Source organism: Taeniopygia guttata, chromosome 1A (genome assembly GCF_048771995.1).
Source record: "Taeniopygia guttata chromosome 1A, bTaeGut7.mat, whole genome shotgun sequence".
NCBI classification, from domain to species: Eukaryota; Metazoa; Chordata; class Aves; order Passeriformes; family Estrildidae; genus Taeniopygia; species Taeniopygia guttata.
This window is the reverse complement of record NC_133025.1, coordinates 68,276,432-68,295,358: the sequence shown is the minus strand read 5'-3', so window position 1 is coordinate 68,295,358 and position 18,927 is coordinate 68,276,432. Positions and strand designations below refer to the sequence as shown.

General features: G+C 42.0%; 1 protein-coding gene across 12 annotated transcripts in view; it reads left to right on the top strand.

Moving 5' to 3' along the window:
• Positions 1-3,162: 3,162 nt before the first annotated feature.
• The window catches only part of CALD1 (caldesmon 1), a 176,451-nt gene continuing 160,686 nt past the window's right edge, over positions 3,163-18,927 (top strand). For 5 of the 12 annotated variants that reach the window (XR_005979056.2, XR_005979057.2, XM_072923815.1 and 2 more), the window contains exon 1: positions 3,177-3,355. The gene's annotated coding sequence lies outside the window, so the exon portion shown is untranslated. Of the gene's footprint in view, positions 3,356-3,800; positions 3,867-18,927 lie in introns of those variants that run through there. The other 7 variants (XM_072923817.1, XM_030263589.4, XM_030263592.4 and 4 more) reach the window with 7 other exon arrangements.

Genomic DNA, 18,927 nt, shown 5'->3' with positions numbered 1-18,927 from the left:
TGCTCAGTAATGATCACCTGCACCATGCCAAATAAAAAGAGAAATAATTTTGGGAAGTTCAATAATAGAAACAATTTCATTTTGAAAAGCAAAAGATTGTCCCTCTATAAAGACCCCAAAGACTTTTTCCAGGCAGGCATCACAGCTCTGCCATACAGCTGCTTTGGGAAGAAGGAACTCTGAGGCTGGACCAGCAGTAATCCAAGTGGATCCTCTGGCCACCACTGTCTGCTGAGCCTCAAGGGCTTTGTGGTGCCAAAATGCAAATGGTTCAGAGTGTCTGCACACAGCAACCAGAGATGCTCCTCCCAGGGGGATGATATACACTGGATTTCTAGACCACAGATTTGCCTCAGCTTTAGACTGTAAATTTTGCAGGAAAAGTTTGATTAACCTGTGAGAGCCCCAGTCTCGAAGGAGATTTCCAGGTACTTCTAACATGGTTCTTCTGAGGGAGAGACTGCAGGCTGAGGGCTCCAAGAATGCACTAACAACCCAAAATGTAGAACTGCTTTGACTCTTATCACAAGCAGTCCCACCCTTGCCCTGTCTTATCAAACTTTAGAGCTTAGCAATGAGCACTTGCAGGGCCCTTCCTGACTGTGATAAGGTATTGACATTAAAATTGTACTTGATTTAGGGGTTTCATTTCTGCATATACTATTTTTTTTCCCCCTATGTTTTACATGTGAAATAATAAACCAGGATCTGGGTTGTTCCAGTCCCAGAAATATTTTTAGGTCTAGGCTGTGGCACAAAGGGTCTCTCACTGTTAAAGCAAAGGGGGAAGAGTGTGGCTAGACTGGCAATCCTGGTGGTGAAGGTAAGGACTACCATGGGAGTTCCCTAAATTGTTACAACTGTGGATTTAGGCAGGTTATAACTGTATTTACAGCAGGGTGGCTCCTGTCATAGGAGGCAGAGAGGCACCCACCAGAATTTAACTCTGTATTCTTCAAAGCTCAGGTTTCCAGTAGCATCTCCAGGAAAACTCTGGGATCTGCGACAGTTTATTGGCTTCAAAGCTTCAAGTCATGGAATCCAAAAGTTCCTCTCGGTGAAATTCAACTGAGCAAGAAGGATGCAAACTTTACTTTTCATGATGTAATTACCCCAAAGCACAATTGGGGTTTTTTGGTGGAATTTTGATGGAAAGGTGACTTGGATCACAGAGTTTGGCATGCTTTAGCAAGGGAGTGTCAAAGTCATGGTAAGAAAAGAAAAAAAGTGAAAATACCACAAAACCCAGTTTAAAAAAGGTAAAATACCACAGAGACCCCCAGTTGCTTTCAGCTTTAGGTAGTGCATCCCTTCTGGCTCCCTGTTGCAGTGGACACTGAGATTGCAAGGGTTGATGGCTGTGCTGGAATGAGAACCTGAGGGTATTCCTAACCTTCAGTTTTTTCTTTTGAGTCCACCTCTCTTAATCCTGCTTTTTTCTTAGCCTGGATTCTTCAATGTTTGCCATCCTAGAAATCTAGGGGAGGCTAAAATCCAGTAGAGATTTGTAATTCCTTCCTGAATAATGCCACTGCCTCTTTTTATTTGGTCATGGACACATAGGCTAATAATTTCTGTAGTTAATGGAATGACTGAGAACAAGGATTTTGTTCTCTCTTGTCTAGTAAATCCCACAAAACAAAGTTACATACATGCTGTAGGTATTACTTTGAATATTTAAAACTGTTGTAGCCACATCATGGGAGCTGTGTAGCATTAGAAGAATTTTCCAAAGGGTTGTTAAAATGAAGGAAAAGTGCCTTCAAAAAGCAAACACCACTTTTTGCTTCGTATAATAAAGCAGTGAAATTTAAAATAGCACTAGAATAATTATGACTTCTTGCTGTAAATCTACATAGATTTGGCTCTCCTTGAATTTTTTTTTTTAATGCTATAAGGATTAGTTTACTGTCTGTGGACTGGATCCTTCTTGCATTACGCATGTGACTAAATCTGTGGGGCCCAGTGGCCAGAAAAGAGGACCCAGAAAGGCATTAAAATAGTTTAGCCCATTCAGCTGCGAAGTCATCTTACACATAGTTTCCCTCTAACTGGTTTTGTGTATGCTATTGTCAAATATGAATCTGCAGAACATTTCCTGGTCTGGAAACTCATTCCCTCAGAGCAGTCAGCTGCTCTGCAGCCTTTCTTAGTGGCTGGTAAATGTGCATGTTGGGATCTCTGTACCGTGCTGTTTTCTAGGCAATAATTTTCATCTTTATTTTCACACTTAGTTTATGCATTTTGTATGTTTCCATGACCAGTCTTTATCTGTTCCATTTTTAAGATGCCTGTATAATTTGCAAAGTTTTCAGCAGCGTGCGATCACTAAAGCAAAACAAAGATAAAAATTAATCTAAGTTTACTTTATTGATAATATTCAAAGACAGTGCAAATATTGGTCCTATTACGGAGATGTAGGGTTATTTTAATAGTAAATGAGCCAGATTTAATTCTCAATGAATAGTTGTGGAACTATAAACTAAACCTGTGCACCCAAATAATCCAGCTTGCCAAGGATCATCATCAAAGTTTCGAATATCTTTAAAAGTTATTTTTCAGAACATGGCTATTCTATCTGTAACTTCTATTGTACTGTTTGAAATGGAATCAGGCTGTGAAGCCTGCCAACTCATCTTTCATGTGCCTTTCCCACTGGTGTCTCTCTCCTTCTGCAGAATCAAGCTTGCACAGCAGAGTGTTTCTGTTGCCTCTTACATGTGGTCCTCGTTAAAAAAAAATACAACGTAGTTTAGCTGTGGTGAAATTATTTGCTTTAAAAAAAAACCTGGTGCAAAAAGTAAATATGTTTACTGTATCCCTTTCCATTCAGCGCATTTCCTTTTTTTAAGCTCCGTTTGTGTTCAACAAGACAGCCTCTTTCTCCAAGATTAACATTTCTTATGATTGTTCCTGACAGAGGATTTACTTTCAGAGGCCCTGCTAAGGATAACCAAAAAAGGGCATGTAGCAAGACAGTTTTGGCAGCTCGCACGAATTTTCGGAGCTTTTTAGGTCTTGGTTTTCTGATGAGTGGCTTCCTGAGCATGCCTGGGGAATGACAGGCATCTCTGCAGGCAGGCTGAGCCCACCTTGGCTTGCGCGCAGCCATTGGCTGCCCATTAGAATAAATTGAGGACAATGCATTCCGCCGCCTGCCAATTGTAAACATAAGGGATATGTATTCACTTAGCATTGACTTTTGGGAGGGGCCAAGGAAAAGCTGCACTTTTATTGAATAGGGCTGTGTGTGTGTGTGTGTGCGAGGCTGCTGGTGCGCCTTTCTCGCTGCGCTCCTGCCCAAGCAGCCAGTTATTCATTTCCTTCCTACTAGCTGAAAACTTTGCAGCCAGAGGTAAGGAAGGGCTTGCGGGACGTGTTTGCCTGGGAGCGAGCCGGGCTCGTCGCTTTTCCCTTGCAGCTTGAGCAGCACTGGGTCCGAACGAGCTGTCGGAGCGATTCCTGCTCTCCTCCTCTCTCTCTCTGTGCCCCCCCCTATCCAGATGTTCGCGGCGAGCTAAGGGAGATCTCGGGTGGAGGGGGGATGCATGTTCGCTCACCCCGCTGGACTTGTGAGTGATGGTCCCACCACTCCATTTTTGATCCTTTGGTGGGCTTGTTAATGGAGCAATAACCTATCTACCCCTTCTTTTCTTTATTATTTTTTTCTTCCCCCACTCCTCCCCCCCCCCTTTTTTTTTTTTTTTTTCCTTTTGGAGGCATTACGATGAGAAAGCTTTTAGCGTGTTAAGGTCTGCTGAATTGCTTTTAATTTTGCAACTTAATATGTGGACTTTCAGGGCAGCCCGACGGCAAGGGCAGTCTCGGGGCGTAAGTGATACAGATACAGCAAAGCTCTGGTTAATGTAAGTGATCTGATACTCGCTGAAGCAGATGTCCCTCATGGCAGCCTTTCACAGAAGTATTGTTGACAATAGATGGCATCAGTTTTTGTTTTCAGCCTCCAACATGCGCAGCAGTTGTTGCCAGAATGTTTCTGATGAAGTTGCCTTTCGGGCTCCCTTTGCCAGCTCCTCTGACACGCTGCGACACTTGGAAAGCCTTGTGCAAGGCTGGCTGCTGCTAGCGTGATATTCTGCATGGCAGGGAATTTCTCAGGGAAAAGGCTGGGAAAATGTAGGGAGGGAGGGAGTTAGCTGCAGATGAGTGCTTGGTAGCTGCAGACACTGACCAAGCTGCTAATCTCTGGCCAGACCTGCAGGGATAGAACAGATTTGGCTCATGTGTCAAATGTTGTTTGGAAGAATGAAAACACAACCGTTTTAAAATGACTTTTTTATGCAGTACTTGTTTTCAGAGAATTTCTTTTCAGAGTGTACGGTTTTTGTACAACTTTGCCTGAGAAGGCTTCCCCTGTTAAAAGGCAGACAGGAGAATAATTTGGGAAAATAACACATCCCCTCCTTGGCAGAAGCTCAAAGAAAATAAGGAGGCAGAGTGGGATTTTTTGTAAGAACCATGTATTTATTATAATTTGTCTATTTTAGATACCATACTGTGAATGACTGTGTTTGTGTGATTTGCCATTGGAGAACCCTCAGACTCTGCCTCCATTCTTTTGGTCTCATTAAATGTTGCAGTAAGTCCTCATCTGCAGCAGGTCTCATCTTTTTCTCCTGCCATTTAGACAGGATGGGACCCTAAAACTACACACGCCAAGATCAACAGAACAGACTCTTTTAACGTAAATTACAAATGGAGCAAAGCTTTTAGTCCATTTGCTTTATTAAATTGGTAATGAGGTAAAGGTAATTGATAATAAGGTAAAGCAGGGCAGAACTTTTTCTCAGTATATTTGAAGAAATTACAGGTCTGCCTTTTCTGGGGAAGCTGCTTTGATAGGCAATCTTAATAAAACCTGCATATGTTAATGGCTCTAAGACATGATGGGAGGGAAGAAATACCAGATGACATGTCTGTGAACAAGAGACTCGATTGAAATAATTTGTTTTTCCTGGAAACTCCTCTTTGTTGCCACTTGCAATGACAAGAGGATCAATTCCACAGCCTTCATTCACAGGATTAGTCCTGATGAAATCAATACCATCATTAATGGATTCAGGGTCTGATGCAAGGGGAGTCCTGTGTACTCTGAATACGCTTTGACAGTGAGTGATGTAAGCACTTCTTAGGAGAATGAGGGATTTTCTAACAACTGCTTTTTCATATACTCACAGCATTATTCTGGCATGGAGCAGCCTGAGAAAGGGGTCACTTCCCTCATGCTTTTATTTCTTGTCCAACACCGATACACACAATGCAGTAATGGCACTGAAAGATAGGTGGTTTAAAAGGAAAGTGGGGAAGGGTGTAAGTTCCTCTGGCTGGCATCAGAGGGAAAATTGAAGTACATTTAGATGGGAAGGTTTTTTATTGGTCTTGTTTATGGGGCCACATGTGACACAGAGCATCTGCTCAGTCCCACCCAGGATTAAGGAGCGGCGCTGCTTATTCCAGGTTGGGGAGACCACAAAGGCAGGGCAAGGCTTTTCTCATGGCTGCCTGCTAGGACATGGCTTCCATCCTATGGAGATGCCAGGGAGGCTCTGTCAGGAGACTGACTGGAAGTCCTCCTTGTTTCACACTTCCCTTTGCACAGCTGGAGCAGCCCTGCCTGTGGGGGTGATCTTTTCATTGGAGAAAAGTGAGAGCCTGCAGGACTTCCTTCCTTCAGGACAAAGAGAACTTGAATGTTCTGGGAATGTGGAAAATACTCTGATTTCTCAGTAGCTGCTTACATGAGACCTATTCTTGTGGGCTGCCTGAGTTTTACTTTCTATTAAAGATCAGTGGAGTTCTTAACCCCTGTCTGCCAAGGGTGCAGCTTGGAACATTTGATCCCAGTGTGTGAACACAGAGGGACAGGAAACCATATATGCCTAAGAATGAGAGGGCCAAGAGAGCATAACTGTCCATCTGCAGGGCTCATCTGGACTCTCCTAGGTATGGGAGCAAGCACCAAAAAAGGTAACAGGGCAGAAGGGGAAGTGCAGTCCAGGGAGCTTTTGTTGCTTTTGAGAGGAGCTTTATAGAGAGTTTGCAGGATTGGGCTCCAGGTGCACAAAGCCTGAGGCACACAGGCCTGTGAGTGCAGAGAGTGGGAGCCTGCATTCAAAGGGAGCTTTCATTCTTTAAAAATTCTCTCCTCTTAGTAACTACCCCCTGGCAGCTTCTAGTGAGAAAGTTGCTGCCTTACTACTTTGGGGAAGGTGCGTGTGCAGGGGATGGTTTGCTGGCTTTGTGCAGAGCTGCTGAGTGGTTCAGTGGGTGAGAATGGATTTGGGGACAATGTGCTGGAAGGAAGTCACCTACCCTATGTGTAGGCACCTCCTCTTGGGGTGCTGCTCTCGCTTGGAAGGTGTGGCTGCTGCCTGTCAAGGATTTGGCTAAAGCTGAAATTTGACTCAGAGGCATTTGAAGGTCATATTAGATCTGGCCTCTCTGGATGAAACACTGAGGTCACAGGACTGTTGAACTGTATAACATTTTTTTTTTTCCTTCCCTGGTGCTTTTGTGCATTCAACTAGCCCAGCAGGGAAGGACTCTCAGTACTCTGTAATTTGGGATCCCTCCCACCCCCGGGGGAGCTTGCTCCTGTATTTTTTGAAACAGATTGGATCAACCAAAAAGGTTAGGGAATGTACCACTGTTACTTAGCTGGTATGTCAGCTGTGTGGTTTACATCCTGCTTTAAGGTAGTGCTCCCTTCTATGCATTTTTCCTTTGGAGCCTCCACAAACTGATGCCTCTTTCCTCTTCCTGCCTCTCAAGAGGGGAAAACTCTGTCCATGAAGCATAGGGGCACCTCCAGATTAGAAAGTCTTGTCTATAGCAGTGTTGAAGCCAGAAGAATTGCTTGTGGAGACTGTCCTGCTGGCTTGCAGGGAGGGCAGGACCAAATAGCTGAGGAGGCAGGTGAAAGAAAGGGAAAAAAGCAGCAATATCTTAAGCCACTGGAGTAATTTCTCCTTTGAATTTTTTCCTATGGTCATAAATACCTGGTGAGTCACTTAATGGCTGTGTGTCTATTTCTCTATCTCCAAGTAAAGGATAAGCTGTACCTTTCTGTATTTAGCCCATGGGTCTGCTGGGGCTTAGTTCATCATTCTTAGTTTGTAAAGAATTTGCAATACCAAAGTGACAAGTTTAGGCACTGGCTAAAACTTTATTTTTAACCGATTTCCCAGATCATCTTAGACTTTTTTTCTTGGTGTGTTCACACAGATTGGTATTCAATTTCTAGATTATAGATATAAAACCACTGAAGCCCAGGGAATGGGGTGAAGGCAGACCAGGCTCAGTGGTGATGCTGTGCTGTCATGTCTAGAGGGCATTTCCTGTGTGCTTGAAGATGGAATTGTTTGTGCTGCATCTGGACCAGTCTTCCTGTGAAGCTGTCATGTGTGCTCCAAAAATGCACAAAGGCAGCTTTTGCTTACAGATCCACCATAGTGACATAAGCTTGGAAGCAAAACTACTCAGCAAGCTGCTGGACCTTATCTGCTTGTTCAGTCTCATGTTGATGAGAGCAGTTGAAATTGTAACCCCTGGGGCCAGGCCAAGCTGCAGTGGGGAAAATATTAGGGAAAGATTTCAGGCAATGGAAACATTACATGTTTCCACACCCTCTTGTGTACAGAATACAAATAAAGAGCATTTTCCCTTGAGACTCGCTGTGGAGGGGTGTGAACCCACCCGTTTGCACATTTTCTGGTTTATGTCCTTAAATGGCAAAGAAAAAAAAAATCTTTGGAATTTAGCTCATAGAAGGGTTATAAATAAGTTTGTGGAGATAAAGTTTTGCTGTAAATGCTCTGGTTTGGGATCTGTTCAGAAGGGTAACTTTGTAGGCCAACAGATATGAAGAGGAAAGGTATTGCTAAATGCAGGGAGACAGTGTCACTGTACATCCATATGTGTGTGACCTTCCCAATCTTCCCCCAAAATTGTGGAGACCTACGAGGTATGGAGATCACTAGGGCCCTTCTGAAAGTTAAATAAGTTGGTGTGAGGAAGAACTGGTGTTCATGATTCGTTAAATGGCTAAGGGAGCCTGAACCTGTGACAGCTATGCAAACAAAGACCCTGAGATTTGTTGGCAGCTCATTTTGTGCCCTTATCCAAAGGAGCTGGCTCTGCCCAGGGAGGAGCAGCAGGGCTGGACCAACCCTCACCCAGCCAGGCAGGAGCAGCAGTTCCTGGGCTGCTCAAGGTTAGATCCTGCAGGCTGGTGCCCATTGGATTCCAGTCATCTTCAAAGGCAGCTCTGCCCAAATGAAGCAGTCTGTGATCAGGCCATTGTTTGTTTCTTATTTGCAGGGCTTTGATGTTCTCTCTTGCCTTTCTTGCTGCCACAGGGCATGTTACTACCCCTTTCCCACTTCATTCTTTTCTTTGACAGTGAGCTCTGTAATAGTGAAATGGCCCTCACTTGATTTCTTTTTTCCCTCCTTGAGCCACAACCTTCACCGTGGTAAAACCTTTCATCCCAGAAGCACAAAGGCACAACCTTTTATAATTCCTCAATTTCAGAGGACCTAGAAGTGCTAGTGTGGTAGCCCAGACCATCTTTTCTAATACCAGCTGTACTGAGGACAATTTCTTCTCAGTCTGAGTAGGTTCAGCTGCAGAGGGAGGAGGCAAAAAATTTTATCTGCACCTTCCTAATGACCTCATGATAACCTCATTTCTCTCAGCAATTTCAACAATCATTCAGCTGGGGAGAATTTGGATTTGCTCTGGCCTAGTTAAAACTCATAGGTTTGGAAAAGAAATTCCAAGAGTTTGGCTTCAATGTGTGGAAATTAGGAGTGGGTTGGAGAATTGTTTGGTCAGCTCTCATTTACCTGCACAGCTTAACCTGCTCTGGTGCTGCAGGATGCCTCTAGTCAGCATCACTTTGGAGGGCTGCAGCCCTGGCTCTGCAGAGAGGAAAGGTTTTGCTGCTTTGTTTGGCTTTGGGAGCAGCATATCCCCATGTCCAGAGCCACACCCCTCCCATGAAAATGAGGAGTTTCATTCAGATGTCTGATAAGCCACAGCTGTTGCTTTGCCACTTCAAACAGAACTCGGATTATAAAGACTGAAGTGCAGCATTTTAATTGCTGTAAATATGAAGGAGAGCGTTTAGGCAATCCAGATGATACAGAGCCAAGCATTTCTGTGGCTAATGTATATTATACTGACAAAAGCAGGCCAGCTGAGAATTTCCCTACTGCTGTCCCAGTAATTTAAAACACCACTAATCTCTTTTCTGCTGCATTGGTGAAAATGAGGGAGTGACCTGGGCATTAGCTGGCCTGAATCTGAACTTCATTTCAGTGGCTGTACTGGGATACATTTAGTGATGTAAAGGATACGGAGGGTTTTTTTTTAAATATACACTGGGTCTAGTCTGTTTGATTTCCTTGAGTTAGAGGAATTCAGAATTCCCTGAGAGCTACTTGCTATCAAGAAGTTGTCCCTTTTTGTCTGATTTTTTACACATCCCCCGAAGGACAATGACAGCAGGAAATTGGGTCAAAATCCCAGTAACAAGCACTCACTGGGAAATGATATTTCGTACAAGAGAGGGCACTGCAAACTCAGAAAGCCAGGAAAATTCCATTGCTCCTCGCTCCCTGGTGATTAAAAGGCCCTGCCATATATGGGAAAGGTCTGAGCTTCATTCACTCCAGCCACAATAGTAAATGGCTTATTCACTGGACACAGTATGCAATCAAGGAGCATATTGACAATAAAAAGGAAATGCAGAAACTTTTGTATGTAGTCTGCTTTCTCTGCTGTGTGTTATTAGAAGCTTTGTGAGCAGCTTTTTTTCCTTGCTCCTTTATTCAGATCCCTGTAAACTTGAGTCAGTTTTGTTTGCCACTTAACCCTCCTTCTAAAACCAGACACACCAGCCTATTTCCTCTCCTCCCCCACTATATAACCCAAACAAGAAAAGAACATTTCCTTTACCAGTGCATATATAAACATAGTTCCTTGGTCTGCAGTGCACCTAGGGTGCATTTATATGACTAAAAACTGGGATGAGTGGACAAAATCTCATTCTCAGTAGGTATAAAGCACTAACTTTAAGAAAAGCAATGATTAAATGCCAGTGTTCCAGGGTCAGGGATGGGACCACAGGAGTGAAGCAAATACACGTGTGTGTATAAATAGGGATGAGTTTTGGGGGTGGAAGGGAGCAATGTGCTGCAGATGGGAGCTGCAGAAGGGGTTCCCAGTGCTCCACGCAGCTCTCAGGGGTTTTCTTTCCACCACATCAGTTTCCAGGTAGTGAAACCCTACACAGACAGCACTGAGATGCAAAGTCACTGGAGCACAGTCGTGTTTACATTCTTGCTTTTCAGTTTATTTTGTTTGGGGGTTGCTACTCTCCACCATCAAAATCATTGGGATAAAGTAGTTTGTGTAGCTGGATTATATTTCACATGGAGAAAGGCAGTTTAAGTGCAAAAATGTACTTTAAGGCAAGATGTACTTTGCTTGATGGAGATTTTCTAGAGTTTTTCTCGTTCGTTTTGCATTGAAATTGTTTGCATTCTTAGAAATACATTGGGTCATATTGGTAAGTTTAGAGATTCTCTGATATCTCCTATATAATTTTGCTGAAAACCCACATCTTTCTGGCCAGGAGGGCTGATGGATCAATTGGATTTCCCAGCCTACACCTCATCCCACACCACGCTCATGTTTCAAGGCCATGTTTGACATGGGTGTTAAGAGTCAGCCACAGGACAGGTTGCCTGGATCTGAAACCAGCAAGGACTTTTCATCTCTGGCCAGAAGTACTTCTTGAGGAGGTGGCATTTGACCCTTATCACAAAATCATGCTAAGAGCTGCCCACTGAGGAGCTCTCATGTGGCCAAAAGAAGCACGGTCAAGTTGTGACTGTTGGGTAGTGCAGTAGTAGCACATGAATAATTCTGTTTGCCAGCTCTTAGAAGGATCAGGAGTAGCCAGTTTGGAGACCGAAATAACTACTTATCTAATCTCATTCATATTTTTTCATTCAGGATTTGGATTGTGAGAAACTCTGCATTATATCAGTTTTTTAAATGGCATCTGGAGCCTTTGGAAAAGGACCTTGAGCAATAATCACATTGAATACAATAACTATTATTGCATAGTCAAAAATACTTTTCATTTCTTCTATTTTTACTGTCTCCATGATTCAAAAGGGAGACGGGAGACTGCTTTGTTTTTCTTTTACCTCTTTAAGGAAAGAAGTGTAAACAAAACATGTTTTGGAGTAGTTTTTCCTTTGGTTTTCCCCTCCTCTAACTGATTTGTGACCCAGCTCAGTGTTTGTGCAATCTTATTCTGGCTACTTGTAGAGAAGCTTTGCAGCAGCTCATGGTGTTTAACTCTGCTTCTCTACACTGTCCCCATGGTCGGTAAAGATGTTTATTGTTTCACTTGTCAAACCAAAAACTACTCTGTCATTCTTGTGCCATCTGCCATAGTGACCTAATTGCTTTTCAAAAATAGGCAGTTTTGTTTTGCCTTTTTCCCCCCCCACTCTGTTCACCATCATCTCTAAAGAGATGTGAGCTCCTTTCTTGGAGTCAATATATAACAAATTTAATATTAACAAGTGGAGAGGGAGTAATGGTGTGTTTGCTTTCTGTGTCAGAGTATCTGATAAAGATCAGTTCATCTTACTGAAAAATGAAAGGAATTTACTGTATGTGTAAGAAATATGTTTTGTTATAAATGAATGGTTTGAAGTGGTGACAGGCTATGAATCTGACTTACATGACAAAATACAGTTATACACTTCTGAAAGCCTGGAGACTGGTGTGATGAACTGGAAAAAACATTATAATCTGAGCACGTTATTTCTGTATTTCTGTCTCTCCTGTGACCCTTCAAGGCAATGGAAAGTCACTGATGGAAAGGCTGTTGGCATTAGCAGGCACAGAAATGGTTTCATTGGTCCTGATTTTATGCTTACAGATCTCTGAGGCTGAATTTAAATAGGTACACTCAATGTTTCCCAATTTAGAATTAAATACCAGAAGCTATAGGTGTAAAAAAAATCCCCATAACCGACACCAATCTCCTCCCACAAAACCAAAAAGCTGGGAAAGCCATATATAGGTCATCTTGTCCCTATCCTGTAGGCAGTGTAGGATAATTCCCAAAAGTACATTCACACATGTTTTGTCCATAAACACCTCTGTTTATTAACAAAATACAATAAACTTTTTTTTTTTTTTTTTTTTTTTTTTCAGTGAGGATTGGGATAGTTTGCTGCACTTTCTAGATTTTAGCAAGGGGAAATAGCTATCATTCTCAAATGTGTTTCTTGGCCCATGGATATTGCTCATGTGAATTCAAGCAAAAAAAAACCCAAAAAACCACTAATGAATGGAAACTTGCAGAAGAGTTACCAGCAGCTGCTTTTATTATGGACCATGGCTCTGACATGATCTCACACGTGTTTAAGACAAGTGTTACCTCACTGCTTCAATGGAAATGCTTTTCATTTGCAAGGGAGTAAATGAAGCCAGAATCAGACAGAGACCTAGGGAGACTCTCTGGGAGAGGGTTTTAGTCTGGGAAATGTGCTTTACATACATATAAAATATATAGACATATCTGCACACTGCAGTAAATGTGTCAGGCCACCTGAGAGAAGGAGGCCAAATTCTGCTTTGAGTAGCACCTGTGTAAATCCAAAATGGACTGCATGGAAAATGTGCCAGGGAGGACCAAAGAAGTATCTAATTTTCTTTGAGTGCTAGAGTGCATTTTTCTTATTGGATTTCTCAGGTTTCCTTGATTAGATGGCTAGAAAATACAGCAAAATTAGACTGTTCCCAGGGAGCTTCAGGTTTTTGGCTCCTTATTTTTAACCATATCAGACCACATTGTTTTGTGAAACCAGTTCAGACAAAAGCACCACATGTACAGTTATTCTGCCTTGAAAATACAGAAGCAAGCAGTGAAGTAAGAACTGTATATTTCTTGAGTCAATTCTTCAGAATTGGGTAATATTACATCTTCTTTCAAGCTTAGCTAAATCTTGCAAAACTGGAGGAAGATGGCTGTGCTCTATTGAAAATGTAGCTATGGTCTCAAAAAGGCAGAAGAACATAAAACTTCTTCAGGTCCAGTAGAGATGTTAATTAAAAGGAATATTTTGGTGCTACAGTGACAGGTCTGCAGCTGTGGGGTGGGCTTTGCTGTTTGACTGGGTGTGAGGAAATGCAGTTGAAGATGTGACAGGTATTGGTTAAGAGTGAATAAAGGACACAAGAGAGGGATTTGTCCTGGTTTGTTGCTCTCCTTACGTTTTGGTAGCCCTGCTTGCAGCTCTCCTGTATAGCAGCACCTAGAATAAAATCCTGCAGCCTCTTCGGTGTGAGCTTTGAAATGTTGTGCTTTAGTTGATTTTAGCAGGATTTCCCACCAGTGCAAACACTGCTTTCAGATGCTTTTTGCTTTGCTCAGTGTTTGAAGCAGTGATGTTTTTGGGTGTGTGGTGTGAAGTTTCGTTGCAATGTGGTTTGCAGCTGATGCTGTGATGGAGGGAAAATGTTTTAAGACTATGGAATCCAGTAGTGTTAACTTTCATTTTAACTTTCCTTGAGGACTGAAGGAAAGCAGAATGATGGTAATTAAGCTTGATCTGTAGCCCAAAATTGAGTGGGGGGAGGCAATAAAGTATAGGGAATGTTTTAAATGGCCCCGTCCACTTATTTAAAGCGAGCTCTCAGAGAAGGGGGTTACAAGCCTCTTCTCAGCCTATTACAGGTTTCTAAGTGTTCACTGTCTGAGCCAAAGCTAATTATATTGTCCACAGAAAAAGCACAGCAGAAGCTGGTGTCCCTGTGGTTCATACAACTGCTAATTATTTCCAGTGGTGATGCTGAAATACGTTCGTACATAATTGGTCTGAGATCACCAACTTGTTTCACGTAGATGCTGTTCTGCCATCAGGCAGGAATGACTTCTGCCAGCTGCAGGGTCCTGCCAGATTTACAGTGGTAGCACAAAGTAGAGAGCCTGTTGCTGAAAGCACTCGAGAGGAGATTTTTTGGTTCTCCCTAGATCTTCCCCCTGAGGAAATTCAATGCTGCTGAGGGAGAAACTCCAGTGGGAGAGCTCATGTTTGAATACAGCACAGAAATCCTTTTCTTCTGCTTACTATTAGCATTCTTCTGTCTTAAAAAAACACCCCATATTTCTATTTTAATATTGTCTTTAGTTGAACAGTGCTTACCAAATTCAGTCTGCCTTGTATGTGCTAAACAACACTGTGCATGTTGTAGGTCCTTTAACTGAGACAAAAATGGCCAAGGTGACGTGGAGGGGCAGAGGTTGGGACCTCTGTCTCCTACAGCAAGGTCTAAAATGTGCTGTCATCCCAGGGAATAATACCCATAGCTGTCTGAATTTTGGCCAGGATAGGATTAATTCTTTGCAGTATCTTAGGGGTGCTGGTGGAGGAGAGGCTGGACAGAGTGAACTTGCAGCCCTGAAAGCCAGATATGTCCTGGGCTGCATCCAAAGCTGTGTGGGCAGCAGGGGAGGGAGGCAGAGGGTTGGAGCAGCTCTCCTATGGCAGAAGGCTGAGACAATTTGGGTTGTGCAGCCTGGAGAAGAGATGGCCTGAGAGTAAGCTGGACTTCAGTGCTGGAATGCAGTGTAGGATCAGACAGATGGGGCTGCATCCATTCCTGCCACACCCAAAAGCGATGCAAGAGTTGAAACAAATGGGTCAGAAATGAACCACTAGAATTTTATGCTGGCAGAAAGGGTACAGAGGAAGGGTACATAGGAACAGCTGTTTCTCATATAACTTTGGTGCTGCCTACTGCACAAAGAAGCACAAAAATATCTCTGAAGTACCAGAAAGAAAATCTTTGTGCTGCATGTGACTTTGCATTTATACAGGTGCAATTGGCTTCAACTGAAGGGCAATTTTGATGAGATAGAATGTCTCATTTATATCTTAGATATAAATTACATTTTGACATTTCCATGAGTAGTAGAAAACAAACACACCCCACTTGTGTTGGTGTTCTTGTGTGTATGAAAGATGACCTGTCCTCTTTCCCCACATGCATTTTCTATATGGATATAATGCCCCTATTCAGTATTCATAAAGACACTAGTGGCTACCCAACTTGGCTGCTTGATGAAGAGAGGCATTTGCAGAATTCCACCCAGCTGAAATCACTGATTCTGCAAGTGGAATTTGTTTATGCATTTTTTTTCTTTGTTAAAAAAAATGCAGTTAGTGGTTTACAATTTTTATATGGATAGCACCAGCTGAATCTTGTTCCAGTCCATTGCATGCTATTTTAATGTGACCTACAATAAGCATTGTGCAAAAAAATTCTGACTGGGATGTCCAATTTTAAGTTCATGCATTTTTGGAGCACACATGACAGCTTCACAGGAAGACTGGTCCAGATGCAGCACAAACAAACTGTAAGAAGCTTTGTCAAGAATAATTAATTTCCTTAGGTGATATCAGGAACTTTTTTTTTTTTTTTTTCTTTTTGGGGGGGGGGATAGAAACAGAGGAGACTGAATAGAAGTAAGCTGCTATCCTGCAAATTTAAGGGATTAAATATTGAACTATTGTATTATATTGAAGAATTAAGTCAATTCACCATTCAATACTCACCTTTTCAACTCAGCAATCCCTAAAATCTCTTTTGAGGAGCCAGCTGTGCTCACATCCAATTTCTCCCTATCAGGGCAAGGGTGCTGGTTCAATACTTTGGGGTGTGACAGCCGTGCTACGAGGGCAGAGTGTCAAATGTGCTGTTTTGTGTGAAACTGAGTGACAGTGCTGTCCCCGACTGCTTTCTCTTTTACCTGATTTCTTTATTTTGTATGTCTTTTGCTTCACTTTATTGATCTCTGCTACTTCTGGTTTAATATCACAGCAATATGAAGCTCGTGGACAAGTTATTTAAATAGCTTTTGTGCAATTACATTGTAGCAGTATACTACTTATTGCACTGAAACCTGAGCAATCTGGTGAAGTTAATTTCTAACCACTGGTCATTCCACAGAATGTATCTCAAAGTGGTGCAAAAAAAAAAAAAAAACAACAAAAAAACAAAACAATTGTTTCTCCCCTCTCCTTTAAGATTGAAAAAAGCTTCTAAAGCTTCTATGTTCACTGGAGTACTAAATAAAGGGTTCCAGGAAAAAATGTCTGCTTTGGAAACCCCAGCACAATATTAAGGGATGACCCTTACAGACAGTAAAATACCTTTAGAGGAGTTCCACATCAGAAGTTGTAGGCACTCTCTTGTTTATACCCTGTGGTATGGTATTTCCAGCAGCTTTTGAAAGTAATCATTCCTCTTCTGGGTTGTCCCATGGCACATGCACAATATAATCTGGATTTCCCCAAAACAGTGCTTTTAGGAACTTTCAGTTGTCATCATTTGGATTGGGAGTTACTCTCCTAAAAGAGCAGCTCTGGCTGTTGTGGGGATTTTTGTCAATTTTTCCTGTTCAATATTATTTTAGCATTTCTTCTCCTGCTTACAACTGATGCAGATTGCCCAAATAAATATGTGCCTGTCCTTGACTTTGACCCATCTGAGTCCATTCAGTGGCTTCACCTTTCCTGGCTTCCAGCTGTGCTCATTGAGGGGAATAGGACCTGAAATGTCATTTTGAATGCTGTTTTGTCTGCAAACAGCTCAGTCACTGCTCCATGGCCAGAAGTCCCAGATTTTGTTAGGACCTTCAGCTGTTGACATCAGCCTCAGAATAACATCATTTCTTGTGCATAAATTAATGTAGATTAGAGAAAGGCTTCATTTGACAGAGACCAAAGATTTAAACATTTAGGTAATTGCTGTCTAATTATCATAGCCTTGGCAATGTGACAGGGAAAAAGAGAGAGGGATATAAGTTACTTTGAGCCATTAGATAAGAAATATAGATCCTGTAGTACATGCTAGCTGCAGTATTTCAGTCCTTAAAAATGTGTGTATGGTTAGCAGCTTTAGGCACTTGGTGCTGTCTTTGATTATAACAGTGCTGAACTTTAGCTGCAAAATTGAAACTTCTGATTTTCTAGTACATCAGTAAGTGAAACCTAAACCCATGTAATCTGTAAAAATAAATGTAATTACTTTAGCAAATGTGTTACAGCTGGCCAGGTTTAACATGAAGGTACCTGTTTCTTATAGCTGACTAGTGTCAGAAGACAGAGGTGATGGCTTGAGCTGTGCTTTGCAGGCAGAATGGAGGAGAAAAATTATTGCTTTGCATTCTTCTGTGTGTACATTAAAGTGAATTAAACTTAAGTGTTTTGCAGATCTGACCTCTGACATGTCTTCCTCCTATTTTCTTCTGTTTAAAGCATCTTGGTGAGAGCAGCTTTTTTTTTATTTCGAAATCTCTGGTAAAACTGTATTTAAGTGGGCAGCTTCAAAATGGAACACTTGATAAAATCTTCAGGAATGCCTGAGCATCTGAAGCTGTGACAGATCCCTTTCAAGGTGGCAGTCTGCTAGAGCAGGAGATGGGACTCTGTTGCACTCCATCCCAGGTGCTGCTTTGGCTTTTGCTTTAGCAGAATTTTTGCCCATTTTTCCTTAGTTACTTATCTAGCAAACATATTTGAGATTTCTGCAATAGCAGAGATAAAGGGCTGACTGCAGCAAAGCTCTTCTGTGTTGGTCAGTGATTGCTGTGGTGAAAATAAGATTATGAAAGGCTGGACAAGATCTCTGTCTGGCACAAAGCACTGTGGGCCTCATCCTTGTTCTCCAGACTTTGGTGTCACTTCTTGTTCTGGATAGAACCTTAACAATCTGCTGTAAGAGCACACTTGTTTCCTGACCTTCTGGAAATTTCAACAGCTATTTTTCACAGGAATGCTGTAGCTTGAGGCTTAATTAGGGCCCATGGAGTGTTTAGAGGTCCTTTAATGAAAGGTGCCCTGTAAGTGATAAGTGCATTGTGATGTTATTAACTAAACCAAGAACTAGTGGTAGATAAGGCTATCATCAACTGCTAAGCTTTTCTGTCCCTTCTCTTTGATCTTGCAGGTTTCTAGTTCTTCCACTTCAGCAGTTTAAATTCCTCCTCACAAACAACACCTATTGAAGTAAGGCAGACAAACTGATTTTTGGATCACTAATTCAAGCAACTGGAGCAAATTATTTGGTTTATAATTTCAGTCTCAATTTAGAGCATTGGGGTTTTTAAAATTGCTTTCTAGGAGGCTTAACATTTAGGAACAACTGTCTTGAGTAGCCAGGGTATGTTACAGGACAAGAGTACCTGTGGGATCTTCCTGAGAGGTGGCCTCATTCTTGTTCTCACACAGTCTGATCTTTCCAAGAGTAATTTTTTCCCCTGTGAGATGTCACTGGGAGTGTTTTTGTGGCATCATTAACAACTCTGTATCTTGATCTTAACCATCCTGGAACTCATGCAGCATCTGGAAAGAAATACTGCCTAAACTTTGTGGGGGTTTTATTTTGCTTTGGGTTGCCCTTTTTTTTAAAGAAGAAAAACTGTAGTTTCTGAATGACCTGCAGATATTATGTGGGCAAAATTCCTGCTCTAAATGGTTCCCAGGATAACTCTGCATTGTGTATGTCCCAAGCAACCTGTAGCTGGGATTTGTTTTGTTTGCTTGCAAAAGAAAATTAATACATCATGATGGGCAATTCATGGCACATAAGTCAAATTACACAAACAACTGAGGATTTTTGTGTTCTTATATCTGTCCATGGATAATATTTGGAAAACAAAGTCATTTAAAAACCTTAAAGAATTTTGGCTGCCTTTCAGAAATGGTAAAGTCAATAAAATGCTCAGTAGAGATTGTATGTCCCCAAACATATTTTATCTTGACAGGTTTTATACTATTGAGAGCTGCAGCCATGACTTGAAGCCAAGTT